The sequence below is a fragment of the Palaemon carinicauda genome, chromosome 41 (assembly GCF_036898095.1).
Source record: "Palaemon carinicauda isolate YSFRI2023 chromosome 41, ASM3689809v2, whole genome shotgun sequence".
NCBI classification, from domain to species: Eukaryota; Metazoa; Arthropoda; class Malacostraca; order Decapoda; family Palaemonidae; genus Palaemon; species Palaemon carinicauda.
Window position 1 is genome coordinate 53,805,992 of NC_090765.1, and position 12,108 is coordinate 53,818,099.

Here is a 12,108-nt window from a genome sequence, read left to right on the forward strand (position 1 = left end):
AGAAACAAGAATGGACACTCGGTAGAATGCATACTTTCTCTTATATCAAGGTGTATATATCACAAGATGTGCAACTGAATTATGCACAATTTGGCACAAGTTTCATGCAAATCGCATAAAAATTCCCAACGATATAGCAAAAGACGTTTTAATCCTTTTCGTGATCTTTGACCTTTGACCAAATCAATCCCAAATTCTAATCAAATTGTCCTGGAATCATGGCCAATTATCCTACCTAATTCCCTCAGATTCGGTCAAGTAGTTTTAGAATTATGCGAAACACAATCAAACAAATATACCAACAGTGGGTAACAAACAAACACACAAACAATTACTCAATCAATCCCAAAATCTAATCTAATTGCCCTGAAATCATGGCCAATTACCCTACCAAATTCCCTGAGATTCGGTCAAGTAGTTTTAGAATTATGCGAAACACAATCAAACATACATACAAACAGTGGGTAACAAACAAACACACAAACAATTACTCGCCTATCAAAACATAACCTTCGCAACGAAGTTAGCGAATGTAATTATACAAACAAATATATTCATCCGCTAGTGTAGGCAAGAGGAAAAAACCACGCCAAGACCCGTTAACAAAGGGGTCAATATCGACAAGGCTTAGTGCATTGACGTCACGTATTTTGCTTTCCTTAACAACCAATGTTAATTAAACTATTACTATGCTAATAGGAAATATATTAATTAATATTCCTTTAATCATTGTACTCAGAAATTTAATTAGGTATCGATATCTTGGTCAGATTTTTAACACTGAATTGAAGTTTCCTTTATCCTACTATACTGTACTAACCCAAAGCTTTATCATTGAAGTGGGCAAAGGATTCTACATTAAAACTTGGAATATTTCCCAAGCAGAGAGAGAGAGAGAGAGAGAGAGAGAGAGAGAGAGAGAGAGAGAGAGAGAGAGAGAGAGAGAGAGAGAGAGAGAGGATATCAAACAAGATTTCATATCGACATGGTTGTTCAAATTCCTTCATTAATAATTATTAACCAACATAAAAAACACCCAGCTTGAGAGAGAGAGAGAGAGAGAGAGAGAGAGAGAGAGAGAGAGAGAGAGAGAGAGAGAGAGAGAGAGAGAGAGAGAAGACTACATGTCTTACGACTTGCAACACAAATCAATATCTGCAGTATACACACGACCAAACAATTGTTTATCGTTTACTAGGGCTGAGAGAAATGTCCTAATTCCTAAAAAAACAACTATCACATTGATTCGATTCCCATAATCTAGAATACAACCATTTTCCGATAACCAGGAATACTCCTCTTAATGCATGGTCGTTTTGGACCAATGGTACTATTGGCTCGGGATTAGTCCTATCATCAATGTTGATTTCAATTTATTTCCCGGAATTTGGGTCACGCTAGGTCATTTAGTCCAATTTTCTCCAACAGTGATAATCTTACTTTTCCTGTTGTTTATTTATTTCCTTGTTACCTTTCCTCACTGGGCTATTTTTTCCCTGTTGGAGCATTTGGGCTTTAAACAATAATAATAATAATAATAATAATAATGGTGAAAAGCAAAAGAAGTTAGTCAACCTTAAAAGTAACTGTCATTTTTGACATTTAAGTATTCTTTCACTGGATTAATTTCTCTAGAAAAATTAGAATTATATAGAAAAAAATGCACACTGACAACCACATAGTAATGCTTAAAAACTAATCATCATTCACACACATTCGTATATTCAAAAATATATAAAAAAAAAAATCATTCATATTTCGTTCGGAAACTTATTTTCTTTCAAAAAGATCGAGATATTTCATGTGAAGGCCATAAATTTAGAGCAGCGGCCTCAATGAGTTTGCACTGGTGCACCAATGTCTTTCGCCCGCTCAAGATAAGATCATAAAACTCAGCCCAGACAACAGGTACTGTGACTGGTGAAGTCATGCAACGTCTTCGTATATATTCAAATAGTTAAAAATATGAAATTCGATTGAAAGCGTTAATTTAAGGAGGCACATTTAAAGATCAGTCATGAATGCCAGAGGCGAAGCAGTGACAATACCGTAGACTGACCATATATACATATGATCAGCACCCAAGCCTCTCTCCACCCGAGTGAGGGCTAGGCAATGTAATGGCTTCTGGTGACTCAGCACGTAGACCTATAGGTTCCCCTAAACCTCCCTCCTTAGCTAACATGGGTGATGAAATTGCAGACACACTATATATATATATATATATATATATATATATATATATATATATATATATATATATATATATATATATATATATATATATATATATAAAACTATCGACCTTGAGCAGGTCTCGAACCCCAGTCCTGATATACCATTCAACCATTAAAAATCAAAAGGGTAACGAAATTTTTAGTTTTATTAAAATTAAATCTTCATATAAATGCACAAGGGCATTTACACCAGAGTCCTCTCATACAGTATCAAGGACAGACTCCCGATCAAGATGGTATTTCCACTGCTGATTAAAAAAAAATCTGGTAACATGCCAGGATGTTCTCAATAGACATTAATATAACACGATGAGGTCACTACTGCCTAAACTCTAAACATATACTTGTGTGTTGGGCGCCTGTGCAATATCCTGTCTACTTGAAACTTTAAAATGTTTAATAAAAAAAAACTTCCTAAGCAGGTGCAAATATTAACTCAAATTCTTTTATATTTCATATTTTTGGCATGGGGGGGGGGAGAGTAACTACCTCTCCTGACAGTTCCTTAAAATATTTGACCTAATAGGACTATTAATATTAGGATGGGGAACACTTTTCAAGGAGTAATTATCATGAGGTGGCGTCTTTCGTTTCCATGCCGGCTAACTCATTACCAGGAATTCCCTCATGAGATGAAACCCAACAGAAATGAAGTCTTGTGCCGTCAGAAAATGTCAAGGAACTGCTCTTGTGAAACTATGGGTGCCAGGCCACTGTTAGCTATCTATCGTTATCATTACTAGCTAAGCTACAGCCTTAATTGGAATAGCAGGATGCTATAAGCCCAAGGGATCCAATATGGAGAATAGCACAGTGAGGAAAGGAAATTACAAAACAGATACAATATTGTGTCTGAGTGTACCCTCAAGCAAGAGAACTTTAACTCAAGACAGTGGAAGACCATGGCACAGAGGCTACAGCACTACCCAGGACTAGAGAACAATGAGTTGATTTTGGAGCGTCCTTATAGAAGCGCTGCTGACCATAGCTAAAGTCTCTTCTTCCCTTACAAAGTGGAAAGTACCCACTGAATAATAAAAGTGCAGTAGTTAACCCTTTGAGTGAAAAGAATTTTTTGGTTATCTCAAGTGTTCTCAGCTGTATGAGGAAAGGAGAAATTGTAAAGAATAGGCCAGACTATTTGGTGTATGTGTGGACAAAGAAAAAATGAGCCATGACCAGAGAGGGATTCAATGTAGCACTATCTGGCCAGTCACAGGACCCAATGACTATAGGAATAGTATCTCAACGGGTGGTGCCTTTGCCATCCTACTACCTATTATTTGGAGTTGAATTATTCTATGGGATTATTTTCCTATTGGTAAATGATTTGGGGAATATGGATATTTCATGTATAATCCATGGTGGATATATGAATATTTCAGGTATGATCCATGGTGGATATACGAATATTTCAGGTATGATCCATGGTGGATATACGAATATTTCAGGTATGATCCATGGTGAATATACGAATATTTCAGGTATGATCCATGGTGGATATACGAATATTTCAGGTATGATCCATGGTGGATATACGAATATTTCAGGTATGATCCATGGTGGATATACGAATATTTCAGGTATGATCCATGGTGGATATACGAATATTTCAGGTATGATCCATGGTGGAACAGAAGGATGATTGATTTCCTGAATTTTCTACCTCTTAAGAGAAATGTCATCCAATTCATCATCTAATCTTAAAAGATTTTGAAGTTCTTCGCCCAGTAAATCTCTGTTTTCAGCATTTCTTGAAACATCAGAGGAAGGGTTAGGGGAATCCAAGTTAAGTGATGATTCACTATAGTCCATTTCTTTTAGCGAGTCATATTTGCACCAACTCGCAACGGTGCCCCTTTAGCTCGGAAAAGTTTCCTGGTCGCTGATTGGTTAGAATTATCTTGTCCAACCAATCAGCGATCAGGAAACTTTTCAGAGCTAAAAGGGCACCGCTGCGAGTTCGTGCAAATATGACTCGCTAAAAGAAATGGCTTATAAAATACAACTAGGTGTTCTCAATAGGCTATGTTTTAAATGCCCCCAAACATATCTTAAAGCTAATATTATGTACACTATCCAGTTTTCCAAAGTTAGTTTAACATACAGATTAATAGATTTTGCAGCTACTCAAGCTATGATTAGAGAACGCACAATCTCAATAATGACCTCTTATCTGCTCTCCAACTGAAACCATAAGAAGTTTTAAAGCATCAAAAAATTCCTGGCCTCCAATTTTAAGGCACCGGTGTGATTTACTAATTTACAACCAACTATCATACCCAAAAATTTCACTTCTTTTTTTAAATGGGAAAATGCTACCTTTCAAATGCATAGTGGGTATGTCTTTAATAAATCTATACCTAGTAAATAATACTACAACAGATCTAAAATGCTGTATACACCTTGCAGCTTGGAACCTCATAACCACGCCCATAAAATCCTCTAAAAATCTGTAAAGCCACGTTGATCGTTAATCTCGTCTAAAAACTATGCTTTGCTAAAAAGCATTTTTTTCTTTGGAAAAATAACTACCCTGACTAAAGACTGTTTTACTTAATGGGCAATTCATTGGAAAAGATATAATTATTTCTATTTTGATGATAAACTGAAACTTTAGGTAGCCAAATTGTAATAATTTGATTATACACTCTCCAATTTATATATTCTTTAATTCTGAACATAGTTCTTCAAGTTTATTAATAACTTCACTATGAAAAGCATAAAAATAAACATGAAGGCCAAGTTCTTCCGCACTTTCGCTATGCATGAATAATGATAGTCTTAGTTAATGGCCAAGATTGTTATGGGCTGAGATAACCAGTAACAAAGACACTGTTTTTAAGGGCAATGATTATATTTTCTTTTTATGTGGAAATCTTGGTCAAATGAGCAGGGGGAAAGTTGATATTTTTAGCATCAAAAGAATAATTATGGTATGGTAGCTAGTTTCTATATGAGCTGCGTATTAATAATGCAATGACACAATAAAAGAGGTGGATATGTTACAAAATCAATATGAAATACAACTTATACATTTACAAGTCTTAAAAGAAAAGTGGAAATAGAAAGAAAAACACTGTATATACAGGTAATTTGATTCAAGTTTCTCATGAGAGAAATCTTTCAATCAATATCAATAATCTTATGAATAAAAAAGCAGAATAGCTAGATAGGGATGAGATGTATAGTAATACACATACTGTAAAAAAATCTAATGATTATTCACATACTCCAAGACATTTACACTTAATGACACAATGAGGCAAATCAAAGAGAAATAATGAACACAGCCTCAGTTGATATCAGGATGGTAGCAATTAGACCATAAATCTATTGCCTAAACAATTCTTGGTATTATTGTAGTGTATTACAGGGCAATGTAACCTAGGAAAAAAACTTCTTTTCTTATAGAAAAAATTACGCTCTCTTCGAAAATGACACCCGTTCCCATTGCAAATGAATGATTTCAGAAATATATATATATCTATACCCTACGATAATGGGGGACCCCCAGTGGGAACTTGTGACTACATTAATTACTTGGTTTGCAAGCTGCTGATACTCTAGGTTCAATTCCAACTAAACATGCATTGTACGTCCCACAAAATTTGTTTTTCATGTAGCCTGTACTCCTAAGTAGATACATTTGAATAATCAAACAATTGAACCCAATTTCATTGTCAAATCTAAATTATCATAACATTCTGAAAATAAGAACTACTTCAATCAAATTATGCAATTTTGCGATTGCATATTTGAAATGTTGAATAGTAATTATAGAGCAAAAGCTGGAGAATGAGAGACTGAATAGGTTGCATTGATGAGGAAATAAAATAAATATACTGTACTTAAGCATATAGCATAAAAGGAGCATTGTTCAGAATTTGATAAATCTAATGCAACTAAGAATAGATTTCTGAATCTAAAAATAAACATGAATGAATTTAACCTTTGTTTCTGTTGGAAATGAACAGTTTTTGGGATACAGGACCCCCTAAATGAACAACAATAATAGGTTACCAGTGGAAAGTCAGTGGGTTTGTTTGGGTAACTCCAAAAATGACTGATTTACACAAATAATAATGATCAGAAATGCATAAAACACATGATAATTAGTTAACCCTTTTACCCCAAAAGGACGTACTGGTACGTTTCACAAAACTCATCCCTTTACCCCAATGGACGTACCAGTACGTCCTTGCAAAAAAATGCTATTTAAATTTTTTTTTTCTATATTTTTGGTAATTTTTTTTTAGAAAATTCAGGCATTTTCCAAGAAAATGAGACCAATCTGACCTCTCTATGACAAAATTTAAGGCTGTTAGAGCAATTCTAAAAAAATATACTGCAAAATGTGCTTGTAAAAAAAAATAACCCTTGGGGGTTAAGGGTTGGAAATTTCCAAATACCCTGGGGGTAAAAGGGTAAAAAAAATTGATGGTTCATGTATTTGGCATGAAATTAAAGTATACTATTACCTATAATCTTTATAACTTCCCTCAATTGGTCTTTGCTCCTCCGGGGCTCGCAGTTAAACATTCTTGGCATGTCCGTATTGATTTGAGATAAGGTAGCCTACATGATTTGGTGATTAAATTGGAGATATTTTTTTTTTACTTTCTGATGAGTAATAGAAGCTATATAGAGAACGGAGTTATAAATAGAATCAATTACCAATGTTTATGAAACTAGGCTACAATAAATTACTGTCACCACTCTTTTCCCTAACCTCACCTAGGATGTCACGAAACTGACAAGAGAAAAATGGAACCTTAAATATTGTTATTACTAGCTAAGCTACAACTCTCATTGTTAAAGCAGGATGCTATAAGCTCAAGGGCCCACATAGGGAAAATGGCGCAAAGTAGAAATGATATAAGGAAAGATAGAATAGTGTGACCGAGTGTACCCTCAAGCAAGAGATAGGATGCTATAAGCTAAGCTTAAATATGGAAAATAGCTCAGTGAGGAAAGGATATAAGGTAAGATACAACAGAGTGCCAGTGTGTAACCCCCCCCCCCCCAAGCAAGAGAACAAGGGCTGGTCCTAGGGCTAGGGCACAAACATCTCTGATTTTTAGTGTCTTCATAGAAGAACTCCTCACCATTGCTAAAAGTCTCTCTTCTTCAGTTCTGATCTCTTAGTGTTGTCAGATGTGTAAGGAAAAGGAGAAAGTGAAAAGCATAGACTAGATTATTCGGTGTATGTGTAGGCCTAGGCCTAGAGAAAACATCTCTTTGCTTACCTTATTCAGAATGTGTAGGCCTAGGCCTAGAGCAAACATCACTTTGCTTAGGCTTACCTTATTCAGAATGAATAACTGCAGATGGTGACTTGCCCTAGTGTGTATTCCTTCTTTGGTCCAGGAAGCACAAAGTATTCACGCCATTTACCGTAAACGATACACTGCAGGATGCAATTGAACTACTAGGATGCTTGCAACAGAAAACTAACTGGTGGCTCAGATTAATCAAATTTCGCACATATTTAACGAGACAATTATCAACCGAGCACTAATCAGACGACCATTTACTATTCAAACAAATCTTCACTAACAACTAGTGTATTACAGAAGTTAAACACAAAATTAAAATCAAGGATTCACTTTATCGAAGTTTGTGTATCTTGATATCAACAAAAACATTAACACTTGTGACTTTCCCACAATGCATTGCATAATAAACATAATCCGATCGGGAAGCACATCGCCATTCACTGATTACAGAAAAAAAATACTTTAGAATTCAGATTATTATTATTATTATTATTATTATTATTATTATTATTATTATTATTATTATTATTATTATTATTATTATTATTATTATTATAGCTAGCTAAGCTACAACCCCAGTTGGAAAGCAAGATGCTGTGAGCCCAAGGGCTCCAGCAGGGAAATATAGACGAGTGAGAAAAGGAAATAAGGAAATAAAAAATGATATAAGAAATAATGAATAATTAAAATAAAATATTTCAAAAATAATAACAACACTGGAATAGATATTTCATATATAAACTATGAAAAGACTTACGTTAGCTTGTTCAACATAAAAAACATCTCTTAAACTTATTCAAAATTGATACGAATAACACTATACATTAGTGAATACTTTATTGATTGTTATCTAATAGTTTTATCACGTTTTTTTCATTATTCAGATTAAGAAGATTCATTAAGGAAATATGATAAAATGAGATTTCTTGTCCCCCAGCTGAAACTAAAATAACCCAGATTTCATTAAGCTAATTCTATGAAGATAACGTTGTACCCTTTGTATTAATTTAGAATATTACATGACAATTACAGAATGTAAGTTTTATGAAATGATTTGAACAATTTGATGCAATTATGAGACAACTCCAGAAGATAAGTGACGATCATGATCATCAATCAATCAATCACCTGAAAGAAGAAGATGGCTTTGCTTGCAAGCCTTCTTCTTCAGCGTTCATGGTCCTGGAATCAGACTTTGAGTTTGAATACAGTAACAATAGTATTTATAGCCACCTGTGTCGATTTGCCATTTACTTTTAATACGTGTTGGTTAGGCCTACTTGGAAAATATCGAGTTTTTTTTTTTAATTGTGAATAGTGCAGTGTGCGAATTGGTCATTTGTCATCTTGATCTGCAACGAAAACTTCAACTGCAGAGGGTTCATAACAGGGTGAGTAGTAGGCCTAAGGTTTATTTTTTATTTAGGTTGTATTGTGTATTTCAAACGATTCCAATTAAGTTAGGTAATTTTACATTTTAATCTTCATGAGAATAATTTAGCTTTTTATCTGTTTTCACCATTGAAACTTCTCGTACTGAATATAGCCTACTAAGAATGATAGGTCTAGCCTAAGTACAGAGGTGGTTTATGGGGGTGAGTATTAACAACTTTACCTTTTATTAATATGATTTTTGGGCATTTACGGAGTGATCTCAACAGTTTATTCGAGTTCTATGAAAATTAAGGGGATATGTACTAACCCAAGGCGACCACTCGTAACGTTACCTAAATTTACGTTCCCTTGTTTTCGGAGCTTGGTTTAATTATAGAACGGTGCAATATTGGTTAGGACATTGAAACCCGCATAATTGAGTAGATATTTGCTAATACGCTATTTTGAATCCCATATACTACTGGATTAAACCACTATTAACAAAGTTACAGATTTTAATAAAATTTTCCATTTTGCTCCTTTTCTCGTCTTGGCACATACCACAGGGGACCCCTTCCACGTGGTAGATTAGAGAAAGAATGATAGGTGGTGGTTCTGTTTTAAGGTACTTGTTCGAACAGAACGTATTACATTCTGAACCTCTTATATTTGCTTTGAATTTTGGAATGTACAATATAGTTATAGTTCTTATTTCATTTATCATGGTAATAATGAAAAATTAGGTTAGAAACATGTGTTTGATATATTTAGTCTGGTTATGGGCAATGGAAGCTATGTCTTTGTTCGAATATAGGTTGGAGTGTGAAGCTACGACTCATATCTATGTTAAGTGTATATTCACCCCTTTGTTAACCCTTTTACCCCCAGGCTATTTGGGACTTTCCAACCCTTAACCCTCAGGCATTTTTTTTTTTCAAGCACATTTTGCAATATATATTTTTTGAATTGCTCTAACAGCCTAAATTTTTGTCATAGAGAGGTCAGGTTGGTCTCATTCTTTTGGAAAATGTCTGAAGTTTCTCATAAAGTTATAAAAAATATGCAAAAAAAAATGTAAATAGCAGTTTTTTGCAAGGACGTACCAGTACGTCCATGGGGGTAAAGGGATGAGTTTTGTGAAACGTACCAGTACATCCATTGGGGGTAAAAGGGTTAAGTTTGTATAATGCTGAAAGACTACCGCACGTAGCAGGATATGTACTACTTGCTAAAACATAGGAGTAATGAGGTAATGTTTATTAGCGAGTGAAGCTAGCTATGGGAGAGCAAACAAAAGTTCCAGTATTTTGACCATGTTTCATTACTATTACTTGTTTTTTATTACTGTAACTTTTGTCATTACAATGACTTTTTATGATGATCACTGGTGGAAAGAACAAAATTGAAAAAAATTTAGATTTTCATAAATTTAGACTGATAGCCTACTTGGTATATATTGATGAGTTTTGAACGTAAACGATGACGATACCAAGCGCGAAGCCATAGTTTTTCAGTTGTGGTAGTTGACCCACCATAACCCAAAAACTAAGGTTTCTGGCAGAAATTATCAAAAATTTTCAAAGCATCCCAAAATAGTTTAGAAAAAATAGTGGTAGAAATAGGAATGAATGGCAAGCGATTGTGACGCAGTTCCGGTAGGCCCTGCTGCTGCCTCCGATGCCTTAGATGACCGCGGAGGTAGAAGCAGTAGGGGATTCAGCATTATGAAGCTTCATCTGTGGTGGATAATGTGGGAGGGTGGGCTGTGGCACCCTAGCAGAACCAGCTGAACTCGGTTGAGTCCCTTGTTAGGCTGGAGGAACGTAGAGAGTAGAGGTCCCCTTTTTTGTTTTGTTTCTTTTGTTGATGTCGGCTACCCCCCAAAATTGGGGGAAGTGCCTTGTTATATGTAAGTATGTATGTATTTTGTACAAACTGTGTTTTGCACTGTGCTGAAATTTTACGGGAAGTTTGACCTGCCACTGCAACCCCCTGAACCCGTGCACACAGTTGTTACGTTTATTTTATGTAACGATCAAGCATTTTAGAGGAGAGCTTTTTACCCTGTTACAATGCAATACAATGCAAAGTTAGGATATTTGAATTGTCATAATTGAATATATCCCTTTCAAACAATATTCTATACCCCATATCCTATAAGCAAGAAGGAACTATTTCAAAATGCCAGAGCTAGCATTTCTTAGGGGTGAAAGTAGGGGATTGGCCGATGTGATAACGTCCCTGACTGGTGAACGCCAGACTGGGGTTCGAGACCCAGTCCAACTCGTTAGTTTCTTTGGTCGCTGCAACCTCACTATCCTTGTGAGCTAAGGATGGGGGTTTGGAGTAGCCTATAGGTCTATCTGCAGATATATCACCAGCCATTGCCTGGTCCTCCCTGGTCCCAGCTTGGATGGAGAGGGGGCTTGAGCACTGATCATATGGTATATATGGTCAGTCTCTAGGGCATTGTCCTGTTTGATAGGGCAATGTCACTATTCCTTGCTTCTGCCATTCATAAGCAGCCTTTAAATCTTTAAAAGTCATATTCCAGAGAAAAAGGCTCCAATTTGTCACCTGGAAGGTAATTGCAAATGATGATCAGTTCTTATGGTATAGGAAATTGGAAATTAATTTATGAAGCCTTTGGAATTGGGAATTTTTAATCAAAACAAGTATCTACTGGGTTTTTAGTTTCTGAGTATAGGTTATGGGAGTTAAAAATATTGTACAGTAAATATATTCAATTTTGTTAGTTCCAATCTCCAATATTGTACTAATATGCAGTATTACCTGAGAGGTATTAAAATTGATATGACATCATAGTTCAGGTTGGTAAACTGGGAAAAATTGCAGCGGTTCAAGTGCCTCGGTAAGTAGGTACAGTAAGTAAGGAGGATCTTGAGCCCTAGATTAGGTTAAGTTGTATCCCTCTATATTATTTATTATGTGGTTTTCACATCCATAAAAGGCCAAATTTCCTCTGTGGTCCCATATTTACTGAATATATACAATTTTACTACTTGTCTTACAATCCCGTTTTCTAGGGTGAGTAAGATTGGCGATGCGTTTGAGTTTAAGGAGATATTTACTAACCTAATGTACCAGTATATTATTATGTACCTCATTACCACCTCCTGATATGACGAAATTTATGTACAGTATTCATATCCTCCAATACTGTTCTTGCTAAATTACTTTCTTATTAGTAACTTTTA

At 35.2% G+C, this 12,108-nt stretch overlaps 1 long non-coding RNA gene across 2 annotated transcripts in view; it reads left to right on the forward strand.

Moving 5' to 3' along the window:
- Positions 1 to 8,781: 8,781 nt before the first annotated feature.
- Positions 8,782 to 12,108, forward strand: part of LOC137632663 (uncharacterized) — a 290,790-nt gene continuing 287,463 nt past the window's right edge. For both annotated transcript variants that reach the window (XR_011042076.1, XR_011042077.1), the window contains exon 1: positions 8,782 to 8,907. This is a non-coding gene — a long non-coding RNA (uncharacterized lncRNA). The remainder of the gene's footprint in view (positions 8,908 to 12,108) is intronic.